This window comes from Python bivittatus, unplaced genomic scaffold, assembly GCF_059951505.1.
Source record: "Python bivittatus isolate LINGU-HERP-01145 unplaced genomic scaffold, Pbiv_v1 ctg000980_np1212, whole genome shotgun sequence".
Lineage (NCBI taxonomy): Eukaryota > Metazoa > Chordata > Lepidosauria > Squamata > Pythonidae > Python > Python bivittatus.
In genome coordinates, this window is record NW_028277125.1 from 43,279,790 (window position 1) to 43,302,040 (window position 22,251).

Consider the following 22,251-nt stretch of genomic DNA (forward strand, 5'->3'; position numbering starts at 1 on the left):
CTTGTTCAAAGAGAAAATCTACCAGCTCTTCATTTGGAGGGTCAGGTAAGGGATTTTTGTACAGTAATCAGCCCTTCAGCAGCACAAAAGTTCTCATTGGCTAAGCCTAAATTTATACTGTAGTAGCCACATTGTAGAAGATGTGATTCATCCCAGATTGAATCCAATTTAATTGTGGTGGCTGCAAAAGTCCTTACTTTTAATTGTTTATTTTTAGGCCTTTTAAAAGTGGTTTTAAGCAGAGAGCTCTCAATAATTGTTGCAGTAGTGTTAGGAACAGTGGGTAGATCTAATGTGTAAAAGCTGTGCTCAGAATCAAATTGCAGGAGTGTGAAAAGGTCATATTGTCACTGAGTCAGAGCAGGGTAGGAAATGCCTCAACACAGAGACACTGCTGGCTGATTTTATATGGAATATTTCATGCCAGTTGTGTATCTAAGCTGCACAGAGCCATCAAGCTACAGGCTGTTAAAGGAGACAGTTAAACTGTTCCTCTTCTGAAGTAGTATTGCTCATAAATCACATTTTAACAGCTTGTTAGACCACAGCTTTCCAGTGTCTGAGGCCCAGCTCAACTTGGCATCGAGACCCAACTGCTGTTCATATTTAGTTACCTACAACCTCCTTGCCTTTGCTACAGGGTTGCATTTGAAAGGCTTGTGAGAGACAATGTGTGATACCCAAAACTGTGACACAACTTTATGCCCCATCCATTCTTGCAATGGTAAATTATGAATCATATGCACTTTTTACAGAGATCACTATGCTGTAGTTATGGCAGGTGAGAAAAGTCAGAACTAGGTAATGGGCATATTTACTGTGCATTAATGCTGCTGTCATATTGCTGAGGGAGTCTGCACCTTTTAGAACTTCATGACTGGCAGAAATTCAACAACTATAGTTCTTTTCCACCCTAAAGAAATTGCATTGGTTGAACATTTTCTGACCACATAATTCAGAAAAACACAGAGCATCTCTCTAGAAAAACAAAAAGTAGCAACTGAAATCACCTTCTTGAACTTCAGGTTTAATGCTTTTTTGGATGGAGTTCAGCTTTTTTAAAGATCTGATGATGTGGAAAAGGTGCTTGGTTCTCACTTGCTTCTCATGGCTTATTATATCTTGCAGAAATGAGATGTTTGGCTGAGTCCAGGGTGTTATAAATTGCTTCTTTCAAGGAGAAGTCTCAGGATCTTTAAGGGATACTGTAATGAGACCATTCCTGAAAAAAACTTCATTGGACCCAGAAGATAATAAGTTATGTTTCCTTCTTTGGTAAGATGCCTGAGCATATACTGGCTAATCAGATTCAGACACTCTTAGATGAATAGATTTTCTAGATCCATTTCAATTATGGTTGCCTGGTTTTAGGACTGAAACTACCCTGGATGCTGGATGGATGATATTTGCCAGGAGATAGATGAGGAGAGAAATGAGGGAGAACCTGCTGATTCTCCTGAATTTCTTAATGTTTCAGTGCCATTGGCCATGGTATCTTTTGGGAGTTGTTCAAGTCAGATGTGAGTGAAATAACTTTGAAGTAGATGGCTATTTCTATTATTACTATTGCCATGAGTACATCAAAATATAAGACAATAATAAGACCAAACATACATAACAGAAAGCAAGTTTGGCATAGTGGTTAAGGCACAGGGTAGAAACCAGGAGACGGTGAGTTCTAGTCCTGCCTTAGGCACAAAGGCAGCTGGGTGACCTTGGGCCAGTCCCTCTCTCTCAGCCCCGGGAAGCAGGCAATGGCAAGCCACTTCTGAATCTTGCCAAGAAAACTGCAGGGACTTGTCCAGGCAGTTGTCAGGAATCAACACTGATTTCAAGGCACCAAAGGAAACCAAACCAAACCCCAATGACATACAAAATACAGTAAAAGACAAAACTAGAAGAAAATACAATTCATATTTCTGTATCACTCCTACAGTTTATCCCTATCAGTACAGTACAGAAGTACTGATAAGGTTTCTGCCTGACCCTCTGGTACTTATGCTGTGAGATTCCACAGGATTCCATTTTATCCCCCATGATATTCAACATCCCACATGAAATTGCTGAATGAGATCATGTGGAAATTTGCAAGGTAGCCCTCGAGAGAATTTGCCTGTGCCCTTTTTAAAAGAAGCTTGAAGCTGGATTATAGAGCAATGATACTTTTGCTACCCTCTTAATCCCTCTGTCCATCCCTCTTTCCTACAGTGCAACTAGAAAGTGTGAGAGATAATTGTGTAAGGTTTGCACAGCACACCATCCTAAATGCAGTTGGTTAACCAGTATATTGTTCAAACCCAGTCAGTGTGGTTCATTTATAATTTGATGACTGCATTAGCAAGCCATGTGCAACCCTGGTTAAATTAATCATAATTTATTTAGTTAACCAAATTAACTAATTAACCCTGGTTCTGACACACTGAACTAATCAGATGTGCTGGAGTTGCACAAGATGTTATGCTAAAATGTTGACTGCTTTGTGGTTCAATGCATTATACAAAGTTCCTGTGTTGTACGAACCAAGAAAATTTGCTTGGGGTTAGGAACTACAGCAGATGATAACATCAAGTCATCCTTGGCTGATGTGAAGCACATCTGATTAGTATGTGTTGTGCATGTATCCTGGGAGACCACTGGGAATTCCCAGGGCTGTGGGCTAGATGGAAAAGCTGAAAAACATGTTGGAGGAAGGCAATGGCAAACCACTTCCATATTGCTGCAAAGAAAACTATATGGAAACATAGTTAGCAGGAGTCAAACTCAACTCAAGGGGGTCTTTACCTTTTAGCCAACTGTGATTAAGTTAACCATTGGTAAGTATATCAAGCAAACACAGTCATTTTTTAAATTGACTCTCAGCTCTTAAATGCATGTTTTCTAGGGGAGCATGTGGAGAAACAAGCAACAGATTAGGTTTTCATTTCTTTATTTTAAAATGTTTATAACTTGCTTTTCTGTTTATCAAACACATATACAAAACACCTTATAAATTCTCTAGATAATAAAAATAGAATTGGTAAAGAAGCAGTAACAAAAATAAGAGATTGTGAAAATTTTAGCTTTTGTCACACAATCATATTTATACAGCCCACTACTTTCTCCCAAAACTTAATAAGTATAGGACATTGTAAAAACATGCTTTTAAGAGGCATGGTCCTTATTACAACTCCAATAAAATGCTGTTTTTGACAATCCTTGTCTATAGAGATGTAGCGGAGTCCAATAAATTCTAAATACTATTTTTTGTTGTATAAGTCATAGTTTAAGGTCCATTGACACTTGCTATAGAAGTTAAGACACTCTTTCATTGTCTAGGCAATATAGGAACCTCTAATTTTTTATTCCACTCATCCCTTAATGTCTGCATATCAAACTGATTTACTGATAACAAATATCTATACAAACTAATAGTAGGTTTTTTAGTTTTAAAGTTGTTTTAATATCTCAGGTGTCTCAGAAGCTGAAAATGCTGCTGGTCCAAACAATGTTGTTAACAAATGTTGTAACTGTAAATATTTATTTATTTATTTATTTATTTATTTATTTATTAAATTTCTCCCCTGCCCATCTGCCCCCAATGGGGGAACTCTGGGAGACTCACACAACACATTAAAACCATAAATATATATAAATACATAAAACATCAATTAAAAACATTACTAAAAAAGGAAAAGGAGAGTCCAAGAAGATGAATCTGGGGCTGAAGACAGCAGGCCTCTATGGAGCTAGCCATCCCCATGCTTGAAGTATTCCCTCCCCACCCCAGGCCAAGTGGCAGAACCAGGTCTTCAAAGCCCTACGGAAGGCCAGGAGTGAGGGGGCCAATTGCACCTCTGGGGGCAGAATGTTCCAAAGAGTGGGGCTACCGCAGAGAAGGCCCGCCTTCTGGATCCCACTAATCGGTGTTCCTTTACTGAGGGGGTCCAAAGCATGCCCTCTCTGTGTGATCGGGTGAGATGGGTTGAAGTCATGGGGGAGAGGCAGTCCCTTAGGTAACCTGGTCCCATGCCATGTAGGGCTTTAAAGGTGATAACCAACACCTTGAATTGGACCCGGAAGCAAACTGGTACCCAGTGCAGCTTGCGGAACAGTGGCATTACACAGGCCCTCCTTGGGGCTCCAAAAATAGCCCACACAGCTGCATTGTGGACCAGCTGTAGCTTCTGGATACTTTTCAAGGGTAGCCCAATTTAGACCGCATTGCAGTAGTCTATCTGGGAGATAAGGGTATAAGTGACTGTTTGAAGGGCATCTCGATCCAGTAACTGATGCACAACCCGAAGTTGTGCAAAGGCCCTCCTTGCCACGGCTACCACCTGCTCTTCAAGCAGGAGCCGTGAGTCTAGGAGGACCCCCAGATTACGCACTGGGTCTGTCTGGGGCAGTGCTACCCCATCCAGCACCAAAGATGACAAAGTCCCGGATACAGAGGAGCCATTAACCCACAGCCACTCCATCTTACCAGGGTTCAGCTGAAGCCTGTTGTTCCCATCCAGACCCTTACAGCCTCTAGGCACCGTGAAAGGGCGGTCACGGCATCACTTACTTCACCTGGGATGGAGATGTATAATTGCGTAACATCAGCATACTGATGATACCTCATCCCATGGTGGCGGATGATCTCACCCAGCAATTTCATGTAGACGTTGAAAAGGAGCGGAGAGAGAACCAAATCCTGTGGCACCCCACAAAGGAGGGGCCAAGGATGGGACCTCTCGCTCCCTATCACCACTGATTGGGATTGGCCCTGAAGAAAGGAGGTGAACCAGCACAATACTGTGCTGCCCACCCCCAATTCCCTGAGTTGTCCCAACAGGATACCGTGGTCGATATTGCCATTGGATTACATCTGATAGATGATATTTGTCTCTTAACACAGAATATGTTAAAAATTCATCTTCATCATCTATCAGTTGGTCCAAAGTCAATATCCCTGCTTTCATCCAATTTTTGCATATCACCTTTTCCCCAATTTTTAAAGTTGGGTTTCCCCATAAAGTCAATTTGGCATGGGAAAAAGGGTCAAATCTTTTTTTATTAGACATTCCGTTCCATAGCTTTCTAACTGATGAAATTGTTTCCAGAGATATTAGAGTTTTGGTATATTTAGATCATAATACTGTCCATCTGACCAAAAGTGTGATATATGTATGTTCCAAAGTTGCCCAAATTGGAAAATTAACACCAATTTTTGGCTTCCAGTATTTAATACTTGAGGTAAGCATGATGCTATAGCTCCATCCATGATGCTACTGTCCATCTGACCAAAAGTGTGATATATGTATGTTCCAAAGTTGCCCAAATTGGAAAATTAACACCAATTTTTGGCTTCCAGTATTTAATACTTGAGGTAAGCATGATGCTATAGCTCCAGATTCAGAAGACTGAATCATCCCTCATTAATTTATAATTGCATTTTCTGTAAAGATATTTTCAGAATTGAAGAACCCCACAGACATTTTCTAAACAAAGAATTTATTTTCTGAAAATATTTTCCAGATATAAAAATTGGAATTCCTCTCAGAATATAAATTAATCTGGGAATTATTTATTTGTTTGTTTGTTTGTTTATTTAGCAAACTTATCCCCGCCCATCTCCCCCCCCCAATGGGGGACTCTGGGTGGTTTACAACAGATTAAAACAATAAATAAATACATAGTTAAAATTTATAAACACACACACACACACACATTTACACAAAGTCGAAGGAAGAGAAAAAATCCAGGAGGCCTATGGAAGCAACACCAGGCCTCTAGGGGGCTAGCCAACCCCATATCTGATGAATAATATTCATTTTGAGAATGAAGGTTGAGGTTTAATGACTCCGCAAAGGTTGAGGTTTAATGACTCCCATCTATCGATATCTGAAGAAACCTCTCTATATATTCTATTTATATTACACATTGCTAACTGAGTTATATCCTTTGGTATATACATTTAAATATTTAATAGATTCAGTACAAATACAGAATTGACATTAAATGAATGGATAACCAAATTTTCACCTATTGGCATCAATTCCGATTTGGTCCAGTTAATAGAGTATAATAATTAGAGTATTAATAAAATATATTAGTATATTTTACTAAAGGTATCTATCCTTTGCATCAACACTGGAATAGTAGGGTGAAGTTTAGAAATAAACAAAAGAATGTCATTTGCAAATAAAACCAATTTGTGTTCAACTGAGTTGTACTACTACTCTGTAGACCCCCCTGTGTTGTCTAACAGCACAAGCCAAGAGTTCCATGCAAATGTTAAAAAGCAAGGGTGAAAGTGAACATCCTGTCTAGTTCCTCTAAATAGTGGAAAAGTAGAAGAAAACATACCATTAACCTTTACTTTAGATATGGGTGACTCATATAATATCTTAATTATTTTATAAATTGCAAAAGAAATCAAAATCTATTTAGTACAGCAAACATATACTGTTTATGTATTTTGTCAAAGGCTTTTTGAGTATCTAATAATAAAATTACAAATTGATTTTGCTTTTATTCAGGTCTATTAAATCTACAACAAACCTAATGTTGCCTGCTGCTTGCCTACTTTTTATAAACCCTGCTTGATCATTCTTAATAACAAACGATATCACTTGCTGTAAAAGGAACAGGGTTTAATAGGCATGTGTGCCTCAGTGTATACTCATATCCTCCAAAGAGACAGCTGTATTGATCTGTTGCAGCAAAAATAACAAAACATCTTTGATCAGGTTAATATAAATGGATTTAATTTAACAGTAAATGCCTGGTCCTAAATGTTTAGCAATCAAAATTTAGTTTAAGCAAAAGATACAGTAGTGCAATTGTACTTATGATCTATTCACAGCGTTATACAGCTGTTGGGAACTGTTGGGTTAGAACAGCATTCAGACATAAAGTTCATCATTTGTTCCTTAATCAATTTATCACCCAGTTTATCATCTTGACTTTCTATCAAAAAAGTCAAGATGGCAGCCACGATGGTGCAACTGAAGCTCTGCCTGTTTTTTATGTGCTTTACGTTTTGCATACCTCATAGGATTGTTGTGAAGGTGACCTGGAAGAGCATACATTGTAGTTCACCCTAGGTTTTTGAAGATCTGAATATGTGATAAAATAAATAATATATCTAGGGTTGCTGTTTTCCTAGACCTAGAGAAAAAAATAAATTACATTAGAAAGGATATATTTTGTTGGACCAGTTTCTCTTAGCAGTATAAACTTGTCTTACACTTGTAGTTGCTGAACTACAATTCTAAATATCCCCAAACAATGACCAGCCAATGTTAAGGAGCACTGGGAATTTCAGTTTAGCAACATCGAGACCACAGGTTGCTTATCTTGTGCTTGAAGGTATTGAGATTGTAGAATGGGCTGCAGATCCTAGAGAAAGGAGTAACATTATTTAGTGCTCAAGGAAACGTAAGAGAAAGAGTTTAAAAGGCCAAAAGACTGAGCTAGAACATCTCTCTTTCCAGATGTGACAGTTTTCTATGTGTCTGTGTGTGTGTTTTTTACATGGGGAGAATTCAGAAATGGTACCCCAGTTTGAATTGCTATAAGCTACTAGCATTCTACTTGGGCCAGGGCCTGATTAAGAGACCTGTGGTCAGTATGGATAAATTAATAGTAGCCTGAGATGCTGGGATTTGAAGAGAAGCTGCCCCACCCCTTTCCTACATGGCATTTTCATGATCCAAATTCTTTTACCATATGGAGAAAACTGTGCACGTTTTCCCAAGCAAAGCATTTTGTTCTTGTGGGAGGGGATTTCTAGGAGGAAATATTGCAGGGACGAAGCACGAAGCGCAACTCCCTGGTGCACAGCCCCAGTCCAAATTGAGGCACCAGGCAGCTGTTATTAACATATTTATTTTAAATAATGAAGATTGGGAGATCCTCAGTACAGTTTGGCTCTCAGTCTGTTAGATTTCAAAACATGCCGAATTGTTTGTCAGGCTAGAATAGGTAGGTAGCTCACTTTAATTTAGAATATAAATAGACTAACATTATGTGTCACTTCTTAGGAATCTTTTCAAGAAAGCATTCCACAGGCAATATAAACAGTAAAGGTAAGGGGAAACATATGTTTGTAATTTTATTTAAGTTCATTTATTAAACTTCTGAGTCACTCTGCCACCTAGGCTAGCATTTCCAACATGGTGCCCTGCAGATGTGCTAGACAATCAGCAGGGAATGCTGGGAATTGTAGTCCAACATATCTGGAGGGGAGTTAGAAAATACCAGTCCCTGTGAGAGGAACATATGCAGCAATACCCCCATAATAAAATTAAATATTATTAATTATTTATATTAAATACATTATATTAAATAATTAAATTAAATATTAAATATCTATTTTAAGTAATATACCTCAGTAAAATTACAATTAAAACTTTCAGTGTTGAGTATGACCTATTTTGAAATGGTCCATATTTTATCATACAGCAAAAGGGATTTTATTCTACAAAATAAGCAATATATGGAGTACAGCTATTGGTCTTTCAGTACATGCACTCTATCAATAAGTGTAGAGTGGTATAAACTCTTTCCCTCTGACATTTTGGTTCATTAAGTTTTCCTTGAGAGTCCTGCCCCTGGCTATTTTTATAGAGAAGGGACCCATGTTCACCACAAGATCAGGACAGCTTGCACACGTATGCACTGCACCCGATCCTGCTGACAACACGGAAAGAAGAAATGATGTGTCCTTGTACCAACCTTTGGGTGACCTTTCAGGGACATTCTGGAAGCCATTGGAAAGAATTTCTCATTGTGTTGTCTAGGAGTTTCCAAGGAATTAGTCAGCAGGCTGGAATCGGGCTGCTTCCCCCTCTCCACCACCCCTGGAGCTGGACCAGTTTGAGGGAAATGTTGCTAGGGTGACAGCAAGTTGTGATGGATGGACTGAACGTGGCTGCAGAGTGGCAGGGTTGCTGGTCAGTTAGCCAGGCCTGTGTTTATAAGAAGGAAGAGGCTGTTTCCTGGAGTGAACATAATGCAGCTCTAAAAATGGCAGGGGAAATACATCATGTAAGGGGAGGGCTGCTTGGGAGCTGAAGACTAGAGCAAACCTTCAGGTCAAGGTGCCTCTGACAGGCCTTTTTAATAGGCTGTTTGCGTGAGAGTTTGCTGCTGTTTCTCTCTGTTTCTGCCTCCCTGATGGCAGCCAAAGGCTGAGCCAGGAATCAGGGAGGGCCTTTTCTAAATTGCTCTTTCCAGGGCTGGCTGATTTATTTAGAAGATAAATAACCAATAATCTCTATTGTTTAATGCTTGTTGGTGACAATAGCTCCCCAGTGTATTGGTCTTCTGTCTTACCCCATTGCACATGGAGAACCAGAGCCCTGATATGGTGGACAGATAGTGTCAAGGAAACTATAAGATAGATTTTGCTTTGAAGGGGACGGACGTTGCATTGCCCTACCCTTCTCCTCCTCTGTCCTCACTTAGGCTGAGCCTGCTCAGTAGGCAAGAACAGCAACTGCTCTGCATCTTATAGCGCTGCATTACATCAAATATCTTTCCACACACTCTTAATTATGAAAGCACAGAGCACACATAAACAGCTGTTATCTGACGCCACCAAACAACTAATTAATTCATCATTTCCTTCCTAAATCTGAGTACTATAAAGATTTTTAAGAATTAGTTCTGGTGGATCCTTTGAGGGCAGCCCCTTGGACTTCAGCTAAAGCAGCTAAAGATAAATTTACAATCCCAGAATAAACTGACTTCAATTAAAGCCCATCCCATTTCATAGAGGAATTGATCTCTTGGCAGGGGTGGAGATTTGGGGGCATTTCAGGAAACACATTAAGGGCTACTGTGGGAGACTCCAGTAACACAAGATTTTTTTCCCAGCTACTACATCGTTGCTGTAATTTATAAAGCAAGCCACTGCAATGAGATTAGATTGTCCCAGGAGATGCCCCACTTTTGGCTGGAGGCTGGATTTCCTTTTTTACTTTCCCTATTCTGTCTGGGAATTCTTTGTACAGTATTAGCATAGTTAATTCGTTGCCTTAGAGCAGTGATGGTGAACCTTTTGGGCTTGGTGTGTCAAAAATTCAGGAAATGCCAAACTTGACTCTGCTGGCATGTTACCCCCCACCCCCGAACAAAAGAGAAACAATTCTTTACATATTTATTTATTTTTTAAAAATACAGTCCAATCGTGTGTGGTGCTATGTATTATATAAACGTCAAATAATTACAAAAATGAAATACAAGTAAAGCAAACTCAGTTTCTTTGGTAACTCAAACAGGGAAAATAGTTGTCAGATGTTGGTGAACACTAGAATGTCACCCAAAACGTCATGGCATGTCACCTTTGACATGTGTGTCATAGGTTCACCATCACTGCCTTAGAGCATAGTTTACTCACTTGTTTTCCTAACAGATCCTTGGTAATTCATAGTTCTACAATGCAAATGTTTTTGCTAAAAATTAATTGTCTCAATCCTTAAATATTTTGCTGATGCTCAATGTATCTTTTTCATTTATTAACTTGTTTTCTGTGATCATTCTGCTGGAAGCTGCATTTGATGCTATATGGCATCTACCTTTAGAGAACTGAGTGAAGCTAGAATTTCTGCTGAGATTTTGTTTTTGTTTGGGCTGAGAATGGTGAGGAGGAAGGAGTGCAATTACCTGGCTCTGCACATCTGCTAGAGCTTCAGCCCATTGTCCTAACTCCATCCTCCACCTCCTCCTCCAAGGGAAAAGAGATCCTGCCAGCTGGTTAAAGGGCACTCAGAGCAGTTGCTCAAGTCTATAGGCAGAATCCAAGTGATCTCTTCTCTCCCTCCCTCCCACTTTGCTCCAGCCTTTTAAGGAGGAATCTTTCATGGGGCATGACCACTGCTCCACTTTACTCTGCATCTTTGTGTCAGTTTTACTACTAACTGTAAAGTGCACATCCAGATTTTGATTTATCTTAAAACAATATATCTAATTCCTCCCCCCGACTTCCCCAAAGGGGCTTGCAGTAATAATGCAACTATTTTCAAGTACAGCATATATAAAACAGAACCAAGCCCAGCAAACAGTTATCAGGAAGCAGTACTGCAACATCATTAAAACTAATGTTCATTCACTGAATTTATAGGATTTCCTTTGAGGATGTGAAGTATGTAACTATAGTACTACTATTACTGATAATTGTACCTGCTGAATAGCCTAATTCTGTGCATATCTAATTGGATGTCCCAAATTTATTTAGTTGGACTTATTTCCAAAAAAGTAAGCATAGGATTGGAGTCCTGAATTTAGGAAATTCATCCTGCTCCCTAAATTGTCTTGTGGCTCATCTTGTGATTTTCTGCAACTCAGTGGGATGAGAAATCATTATGCTATTCCACTGTGAGTTTGCCAAACAAGGTTCTATCTGAATTTCCATTGATTGGCTATAAATTTGCAAGCAAGCAGTGCTAGTCGACAAAAAATAATTACTGCATTTCTAAAGCTGCCATATATCTAATTAGATTTCTGCTATTAGTGTAGCACCATCAGGAAAACAGTCATCTGGGTATCAAATTCAACCTCATGTCACAATGCCTTGTTGGGCAGAATTGACTCAATCATAGGCTAAGTACCATAATATCTGAGCAAGGATCATCTTCATTTGCTTAGTACAATTGTATGGTTTTATTCTTGAATGTTTTTCTAACCCTATATTTGAGAATGCTTTACAGAGAAGCTGCATTAAAAGATAATTACTTTACTGATAGTGGCCATTCATAAAATGGGGCAATTAACATTTTTTAAAATGGTTTGTAAATTGTCACTGTCAATAAAGTAATTATCATTGTCACTATCTTTTGAATATTATTTCTAAATTCACTATTTATCATCTCTGCTTCCTACCAAGTGTGTGTGTATGTATGTGCATGCGTGCATGTATATCTGACCTCATCTTGGAATATACTCTGTGCATCTGATAAAGTGATTGTAATGCTTAAATGTGCATTCCAGAATTTGGGTTAAGTGTTTAAGCTACCTCTGTTATTTTAAAACATTTATCAATACAGTGATTCCACCTTCTTGAGATTCCAACCTAGATATAGTATTCAACTGTTTTGCTAGTAATGGAATTAACTACTACTGTGGGTCACTCTAAATATTTTGTATCAGAGCTGCAATGTTCTCCCTGTCCCCACATCTGTCAACGTCATCTTACTACTCCTAGGGCTACCTACTCCTATCATGAGTCTTTCACTGATGTGGACTTCTGGACAGGTCCCTTATATCAACTTATGTCTGAATTCAGATCCACCTACTTCATTTTAACAAAAATAGAGATGCAGTGAACAAAACATTGTATTGCAGATGGGAAATGTTTGGACACTCCAGGCATTCTGACCAGGATTATTTTATTTAGCTAGTGTACCCGCTGTTATTCTATTTCTTCTGCTAAAGTCTCAGATCCTTAGCAGTTTTGGAGCCCTTCTGCACTTCCTACTGTCCTGTCAGAAGCTAACTTAAAGATATGATCTCCTTTGAATCAGGTTTGAGTCTTGGTGACTCCATATCCACGTCCATGTTGTTTTGTTGGCAACAGTATGTGCTATAGGACAGAAGGAGTTACTATGACAGCTAGCAGTACACAGGTTTTTCCTTGTAAGTTGTCTTGGTTGCCAATGAAAATAGATGTGCTTCTTTTTTTTTTTTCCTCAGTGGTAAATATTACTAGCCTGCAGATGTTCCCCTGGAACATGGTAGATATCAGTGAGCAAAATTTAGTAGTAAGAGTGGGGCATGACTCTGCTTGTCTGTGATGATAGCCTGGAGGTTGCTCTCCTGTGGCGGAATGAGATGTTGGGCTTGCTCACATTCTCCTGTCAATCTCTGCCAGTGATTGGCCCAAAGCAGCCTCTTGTTTCAGTAGACAAAGAGAAGTCATGGGTGTTTCCTTCACAAGGATGAGGCATGCTGAGTGAAGCTCTAGGAATGAGACTGAGTCACTTGACTGATGTAAGTGCAGGCCCTGTAGTAGATCCTCAGCTCCCCCTGCAAGAGAGGCTTTTAAAAGTGGATTCCATAGCAGTTAGGCTGAACTGTAAAGTTAACTGGATAGACAGATTTTTGCCTACTGATACTAATCGCCTTCTCTTGCCTCTTGAAGCTGCAACAGCCATAGTAATCCTGGCAGAGCTTCTTGATGATGCTCTTAAAATGTTTTCCTTTCCTAATATTCTTTCCGGAGCAGAATATGATGTAGAAACAACCTATCTCTGCTGCTGTAATCGGAATAATCTGCTTCTTTTCATGAACTTTTGGTGAGAGTATAGTTTGCATTAATTTGTATGGAGGAGTTAAATAGTAAAATTTATCTTACTGGAAATAGTGTCAGGCTTGTTGTCTATAAAGGCAAGCTTCCAACTGGATTGGTTTTAAACAAATGCATCATCATCAATAGCAGCAACAGTAAAAAAAAAAAAAGGAAAAAGGAAAAAGGAAAAAGGAAAAAGGAAAAAGGAAAAAGGAAAAGGAAAGCCTTTTCTGCCATGCCTCCCCCCTAGTGGAACATCATCCACCCGCCCCCGCAAGGTGAAGCTAACCCTGTTGGCCTTCTGGAAGCCTCTCAAAACATGGTTTTCCCAACAAGTTTGGGGATCCCATGATAGAGTGGACCCTGTTAGATGGCTGTATGATAATTAACTAGATGCGCTCTTTGTATGCTTTGCTGCCATTCTGTCTTTCATCATGATTTTTACCTTGTTTTTATTTTAATTTAAAGTGCAGTTCTTAATGGTTTTTTTATGTACTTTGTTTTATTATATATGCTGCCCAGAGTCACTGTGTGAGATGAGCGGCTATACAAATGTGATAAAAAAATAAATAAACACACAGTAGCAAAGCAACAAAACATGCTTTTAATATCCTGATTGGATTAAGGCAGTGTTCCTCAACCTTGGCAGGGGAATTCTGGGAGTTGAAGTCCACACATCTTCAAGCTGCCAAGGTTGAGGAACACTGGATTAAGGGATCTCATATAGTGGGTTTTTCCTTATGTTTAGACCATATCTACATTTTCTGCCTACCCATTGCCAGTAGAGGCCACCCATGAGGGGAGGAACAGATGACACTGCACTCTACCCTCTGCCCATGGCCTGTTTTCCATTCCGGGCCATCTTCAGCCATTCTGAGCAGTTGGTCTATAGTGCTCCATTCCAACCTAGCAACATCCCCAACTCTGACTGGCTACAGCATCTGACACACCCCTCCCCTCCAGTGGTTGGTCACTGCCCTGTATGACCATTACATCCAGGGCTGCTGGGCTGCCATGTTTTCAGCTGGTTAGCAACTTCCTTTTTTGCTTCTAGCCCAGACTAGGTGATAACCTGTCCCTGTGGTCAATCCACTATAGACTGGAATTTGTTAAACTGGCTTTAGAAATAGCTGGGAACAGTACAGGAGACAAAAAACTTAGGCTGCCATGAGGTATTGCCCCTAAAAAGTTAATACTAGATGTATAGCTACATAATAGGATTTAGGACCAAAATTGTTAACATTTGTATTAGCATATACATTATTTTTCTGTTTGGGATTTTCTACATCACACATTTGGTTACATGAAATACCCAATCAGATTCAAATATCCAATTAAAAGTATTATCATGGCTATGGGCTGATCCGCACTTCCCGCTTGTCCAGGTGGGAGGATATCCCGCTGTTTCTCAAGGACAGGAGCACAAGTGTTGTCCTTAACCTACCTGCAGCACACCACAAATGCAATCTCTGCCTTTCTTTTCTTGCTTCACATAAAAAATAGTATTTTCTGGCTTCTGCTGCATCTCATTCCATCTGTATAGGCAAAGCTTCCACTCTGATTGGCTATTGTGTGCTGGAATGGGAATGCTCCTCCCATCCAGGGGGAATGAATCCTCTCATTCTGTAGGGCCATTTTGTCCTGGGGTGCTGGGTTGCCAGATAGAGGAAAGGGTTGAAAATTGGAAAGGGATAATTTAAGGTGGCTTCATTTCCAACCCATTAATGCATGGAAGACAAGCAGTGGAAGACTGCTGCAAGAGGATGGGAAATGGAAGAAAATAACATTAGAAAAAAACACACTATTCAACTATAGATAAGTTCTAGGTAGACTTAGACAGTTTTAATAAGCTTGGTGCAAAATACATTAAGTGCAAAGTTCAAACTACATATGCTGTACAAAATCCTAGGTAAAAAGCCCTCCACTCTGTCTCTATATTCTGTATCTCTGGAGAGGGATACAATTATGAGATAGGATTAACCTATAAGATAGAGATAATAGCTACCCTTAATGGAGGATGGTAGCAGGGGATTTAAAAAGCTCAATCAAGGCTTGTCAGTGTTAAGATAGGCAGAAAATCTACAATGAATATGAGATAATCGTATGAACGAGACAGGCTCAAGTCATCCTTAGCTGTACTGCTATTAAGGTAGTATTTCTCCCCTTCTTCCAGCATCATCCAAGGGCAGCTCAAAGTTAGCTTTGAGGAAAGTCAAGTGACCAGGAGTGACTGGGAACAGAGGCAAAAGAGGCATGATAAGGATCATCTATGAAGACAGCAGATTTCATGCTGGTATTATTTTCAGCCAACTGAAGAATGGGTAGACAGCACTTCAACTCAACAGTGAGGAAAGACCCTAAGAATAGATTTTAAAATGTGTTCTGGCTTAAAATCCCACATAAAACTTGTGTATAGATTATATTCTTAAAATTGGAGAATTGTGGAAGAATCATGTTTTACCTTTGTTGTTCCATTAAACCCCATATGTGTAATGTTAAGGGGAAAGTTGGCTAATTATTCAGAGGTACCTTTAGGCTCTGTGTAAGATACGTGCTATTAGAAATGTATTTCTGTTATATTTACCACCATCCAATAAATCATGTTTGGAGCCAATGCAGGCTGTAGAGCAGACAGAACTTGGAGCTGGGGTGTATGTTCAGTATGAACTGGGCCTCGTCCCAGACATCTGGTGGGTCCCCTTTCCTCACTAATCTTGACATTATCTCCCAAACAGTCATCACTTGTTTTCTTTGGCCAAGCATCTTATTTACAATCCCCGTCCTGCTTATGGTTCATGGTTTCATTTTTCTCTTGATGTTTACAGTCCCCCTTCCCAAATATTTGTGACGTGATTTTATTAGGGGACACAAAGAAAATTCAGACAGTCACCATCTGGCTCAACATCTTCCACAACTATCAGCCTTGTAGAATACGATTGAATCTTGTTCTGGTAGGGATTTGATTTCTACTTACTTTCTGTTAAAATTCATATGGTTCCATACTGGCCATTTCATTCAGAAATATTTCCTAGGAGTAAGGTTTTAGCATTTAGTTTCCTCTGAACAAGAGAATTTGATAAGACTTATAGCATCTTATGTAACATTTTCTTTATTTACAAATGTTCAGGCAGAACATAAGCAGAAGCAAAAATATACTTTTATAAAACAGTAGAACTCACTATATATGGATAGACTCTGTCAATTCCCTACTGTTCTCTTGCCTATGTGCATATAACCTGGTCCTATCCGCTGGCAGAGTGGCACTTTCTCTTCAGATTCCCAGTTATCATCCATATGCCAACAATTAGCTGCTGTAGAGAAAACATCCAAGCATTCTGGACTATTAATGAACAATCTGGCTAAGAAATGAGCAGTTGGCCAGCAGTTAACAATACTGTATGTGGTAAGAATTATGTAGGAAACTTGTGATGAATTCCACACATCCAGAGTAGTGTCTGCAAAGAGAGATTTTGTGGGCAGGATGGTTTATACATTTCTGCAAGTGTTTAGGTGAAGGGAAGGGAAGGGAAGGGAAGGGAAGGGAAGGGAAGGGAAGGGAAGGGAAGGGAAGGGAAGGGAGGGAGGGAGGGAGGGAGGGAGGGAAGAAAAAAGAACATTCTGGAGAAAATTTTTGATACTTTTATTTTTTTTCATCTTTGCAGAAAAAGCTCACTTTGTAGAATTGTATCCTAATATTTAGCACTGGGGGGGGGGGGATAATGGTAGTGATAATTACCCCCCACCATCATCCCAAAATGCCTGGAACTAATACTAGCTCTAAAATTTCATTGAGGACACAAAACAGCAACTACTCTTCTAATACATGTGTGTTGCTTGCAGACAGAAAAAAAAAAGATGAAAAAAAAAACTTTAGGAAAAAGAAAGACACTAAGGCAAATCCTAACCCTGAGATACTGTTTGATAACTTTTTCTTGGAGAAATTCAGTTTAATATTTTCCTTGATTTCTCTGCCTACAAATAGGGTAGAGAATTTCAAGAGGCCATTGGTACAGATCTTTATTCTTTGGCTGAGACTCAAAAGGCTAATCACCCGTTCAGCTCTACATTTCTTCAAGCAATTCAGTGATTGATTAAATTGGCATCTTATTGCTATTATTGCATATTACTGTGGTTTTCATGTATAAATAAACATGAGCATTTGATTTCCAACTCCACAGATGCAGAGAGAGATGAAAAGCAAGAATTTTTCCCCTCTCATTTTATATCTGAGAGTTCAGAACATCTCCACTGTCATTCTGTGTGTCAGAGAATCAGAGTTGCAATTCTGCTCTTGCAACTCACAACTCCACTGAGAAAGCCCTGGATTCATATGCCTCATTTTTAAGCTTCTCTTTGACTGCCTTTTTGGTAAAAATAAAAGGTGCGATTCAACTAGAGTTTATTGTTAGTGAAGACAATTAATTACCATTTAAATTCTCTTACAGAAAATAAGGGAAATGAAATTTATTAATTTGATAATTTTGAATCCCAACTTTTTACCAAGTGATGATTAGCTTTTAGAAGTATAAATCTGCCTCTCTTGGCAGCACCTAAATTGGACTGGCATGCAAAAAAGACAAGATTCCTGTGCTCAGTAATTATGCTAGAGAGATCTATATGTTTGGATCTCCCAGGCAGTTCAGTTCTATGGTCAAAGCTCTGCAAAGATAGTTAAGGATCTGTGAGAAACTCCTATAGCTTTCCTATTTCACTAAGGGATGATAGTGATGAACTTTACTCTGTGTTTGAAACAATGTTGAGTCATTGATCTAGCAGTTGAACAAATGACATTGATAGATTAGAATTCTCTTAGCATTTTTTTAATCAAATAACACTTTCATCTCTCCTTTTAAAGATGTACAGTTGACATGGTAGCTGAAACAGACAAGAAAGGCTACTTTACCTTCTGACCATAGATGTATCTGGAGCAACAATCGTTCCCAACCAGCCAGTCTAAACTTTAGGGATGCTGTTTTAAGAAAGGAACCAAGACAGACCATCTGTTTCAAGGAAGGAATGGCCAGCCTTAGTATTTAGTCTGAATTTTGCCTAATATCACTTCTTCAGATGCAGATTTTCAGTAGTATTTTGATTCTATTTCTCCTTGACAGATGGTGATATCTGTGATGGGAAACAGAAGGCATGGTTACTTGTAATATATCACCACTCCCCATCAGAGGTATTGCAAAAGAATGATTACAGGGTGCTTTAGAAGTCCAGTATTCCCAAACAAATGTTGGCAACTTGTTTTCTTTCACGTTTCCCATCACTTTGCCATGCATGCATTTCTCTTAAAAGTTATATAACAAATCCTTGATTTGCAGAAGTTCCTTCCTTTTCCAATTTGACTACCATAATTATAGTTTTGTTCATAACTCAGTTTTCCATATCTGAGCACAACCTAATCAAAGATAAGCACTTTCTAAGCCCATGTATTTAAATGGGATTTTAACATGTGTTTGATTTACTCATTGAAACCAATGGATATTTTAAAAATGTTAAAACTGTACCTGAACATTTTCTACCATATTTAAATATACTTTTAATGTGGCTGAAGGATTGAGAGACAGGCCACGATCTGCAATTTTTTAAAATACTCTGAATCAAATTACACACTTTACAGCAGGTACATTTAAGCTGACCATATAATTTTAGTCCTTGTCTCTAAACTGTTTCCTGTTTTGCCCCCTTTGCCCTCAACCTAGAAACGTCATTGCACAGCCTCACTCTGCATCCATATTGCTTGCCCGTGTTGTAACCTGCATCTGCCCAGCTCCTCCCCTTGCTTATCTGACTTCATCCCCACAGAAGAATAGTGGAATGGATTTGATAAAGAAATGGTTCAGCACTTCTCTCTTGCAGACAAGCATCCAAGGAATATAATGATAATCTCTTCAGCAGTAAACAGGCTTGCATCTGTTCTGAGACACGTGTCTCCTGCTGGCATTTAAAAACAAAACAAAACCAACATTAACATTAACATTAACATTAACATTAACATTAACATAAGAGTGAGCCCAGCAGAAGCAGGATGTGTGTGGCAAAGGGGCTGTGGGGATGATCAATCCTTGGCTTTCAGGGACATGGGTAACATTTTCTTGCCAGAAAAGCCTTGCTGCGCTTGTGGGAATGTGGGAGCCTTAGGGGAAGAACAATGCCAGGGCTTTTGTGTCCAAGCAGGAGTTTATCTCTAGGGATCTCACCAGGTTTCCTGGGTCAGAGAACACCTCTTTGTTTTCCGCAAACACAGGAACAGACCTCTAAGAAGCCAACCTGCACTCAAAACACTCAACTTCCATGCAATGGCAGAGACACACTGTAGTCACTTCCCCCCTGCCTCCAGCCCAAAGGGGAAGGGTGAAGGGTTGAATGGAAACCAATGTCATTGCACAGATTAGCCTGTTTCCTTCATTCATTCCCAGTCCTGAGTTTGCAGTCTCTCACTCACTGGATTTCTTAGCTTTTCAGGAGGCAATATTCTCACTTAGTGGAGAATTACCCTCAGCTTTGTTCTGGAGGACAATTCTTTTGGGAACCTGCAGTTGCCCTGGGCTCTCTCTTCTTCCCATTACTGATGAGCAATGTATGTCACTGTAGCATATTAGGGAAGGTTGCAGAACACTTCAAGCACAAAGCATTTCACTTGAGACCACGCATCCATCTGTCTAGCACTACTATGCAGGCATTCGCCCTTGAAATCCACAGTTAGGGATCCTGCAAGCTGGAGCTCACTCAACCCCTCATGCTGCTAGAATTGGGGCAAGAACTGAAGTCCTCTCCTCCCTTGGTCAAGGAGAACATTTCCCCAAGCATCTCTTTTCAAACTTTGGGTGATAAAAATAGTGTAGTAATATTTAATCATTTGCTGCCCTTTCCAACCAATTAAGAAACCTTAACTAAAAAGTAGCAGCAACTTTATCCCAAATCTTCAGTAGGAATGGACATTGATTTCAGCTGTTGCCAGAGGCTTGCTACAAAAAACTGTTTTACTGCTTATCTGTATCAACCATCTTTATCCTCAGGTTTTTAAAAAAGAAATGTCCCCAATGTAGCAGACGCTGCTGCAAGCTTAACTCTATCTTATTTCCTGCTTCAGCATTTCTAGTAAATAACTGGTGATGCCGTGACACAAATCCCAATGCTTAAAATGGAATGGCCACCCACTGCCTGACCCCCTAGCTGGGGCAAAATTGCTTTTGTTTGAATTCCTGGATGACTAAATACTTGGGATGATTCTGCCCAAACAAGAGGAACATTTTAAAAAAATATTAAGTAGACTACATCTTGTCTCAGCTTCAGCTGATCCTAGAAATCTCTTTCTTCACCTTCTGATTTGGTGGCAGTTTTCTAATCTTCATCTGAACTTCTGAATCATTCCTGATCTCTCCTTTTGTCATGCAGAGATTCCCCCTGCCTGTCCCATAATGTTTAATATATACTTCAAACATTCCCAGATTGTGAATCAGAGATTTGCCTTTACCTTTTCAATGAGCAAAGACAACATAAATTAGGAAATTACAGCTTCTCTCACAAGTTCTTTCTCTGGTCAATGTCTTTCCCTCCACTCCTGCGCATCATCTGACTGTTCTAATGTTAAGTACCACCCATGAGGTATGCCATAAATTTGTGGCAAAAGAGAGATTGGTCATTGCATTGAGAGGGGCTCAGTACTGTATACTTACCTGCGCAATTGTACATGCATATTTACTGAAAGGCCAATGGAAATGACTTTATGGTAATGGGTAGGGTTGGATAAAGGTGAAAAGATCAAGGAAAGTACCTAAGGGTGAGCTTCATCATCTCCCATTTCCTTGACATTTTAAAGTCTACAAAATAATGTATCCTACTTGCAATAGGGACACCAGAAAATCCTGTAAATCATTCCCCCCCCCCCCCATTTTGGGCATACAGTAATGAGTTTGTACATGGCCAAAGAAAGATAATGTCACTTGTATCAGTCAGTCAGTCAGTCAGTCAGTCAGTCAGTCAGTCAGTCAGTCAGTCAGTCTAATCTTTATTTCAGTCATAGACTAACATAAAATACAAGAAAGAATAATTACACCCATTTCAATAATACTACTGAAACTTATAAAAGACACAAGATAACTAAAAGCTATGACTGCTAACACAATACGATAAAATGAAAACACTAATGTATCTTTATAAAAATCCTTAATAATAAGACTAAAGGGGTCTCTGAAGGCCACAAGAAGAATGTAAAAACAGATAAAGGTATAAGTAATAAAAATAAAAGAGGAATTCTCAATAAATTTACCCATGCCCTGTACCCTTATTTGTTTGCATATTTTAATTGCTTCCAGGCAAAATCGTGCAATGTTGTATGTAATGCATGGTTCCTTATCTGAGAGGAGAAAATCAAGAAGAAAATGTTCATTATGACCTACAACATGTGTCATTATAGGGAGAATGAAATTTTCTTGACTGCATTGGTAATAGGGAAAGTGTAAAAGTACATGTGTGGTGGTGTCAATAGTGTTTGTGATACATGGACAGGTTTTCATACACATGAGGTCTTCTGTAAATCTCCCATTAACAATGACAGAGGGTAAAACATCAAGCCTGGCTCTGAGAAAGGCTCTTTGCTGTGCAGGGGAGTTTAAGGTAATTACGTGTCTGCCCACTTCCCATCTGGAATAAGTTGTACGAGCGTTAACATGGGCTGGAATATGGCTGACCTCCTTCTGGAATTCTGTGATGATTCTTTTGGCCTGTACTGTATGTATTCCAGAAGGATCAGTTGCTCAAGAGGCAAACCATAACAGGTAAGTCTCCCCAGAATTGCTTGTTGCCATGTAGATTGAAATTGGTTTGTCAGTCCTGATAAGAAAAAAAGTGTCATTTGAGCCAATAGGCAAGAATTAACAGCCATGCTCTCACCTCCACTTTTTGTTGCCCGGCTTCTCTTCTGAGTGTCACTTTGGATACATATCTAAGTATTTGAAAAAGGGTTCACAAAATCTTTGTTTGTATGACTT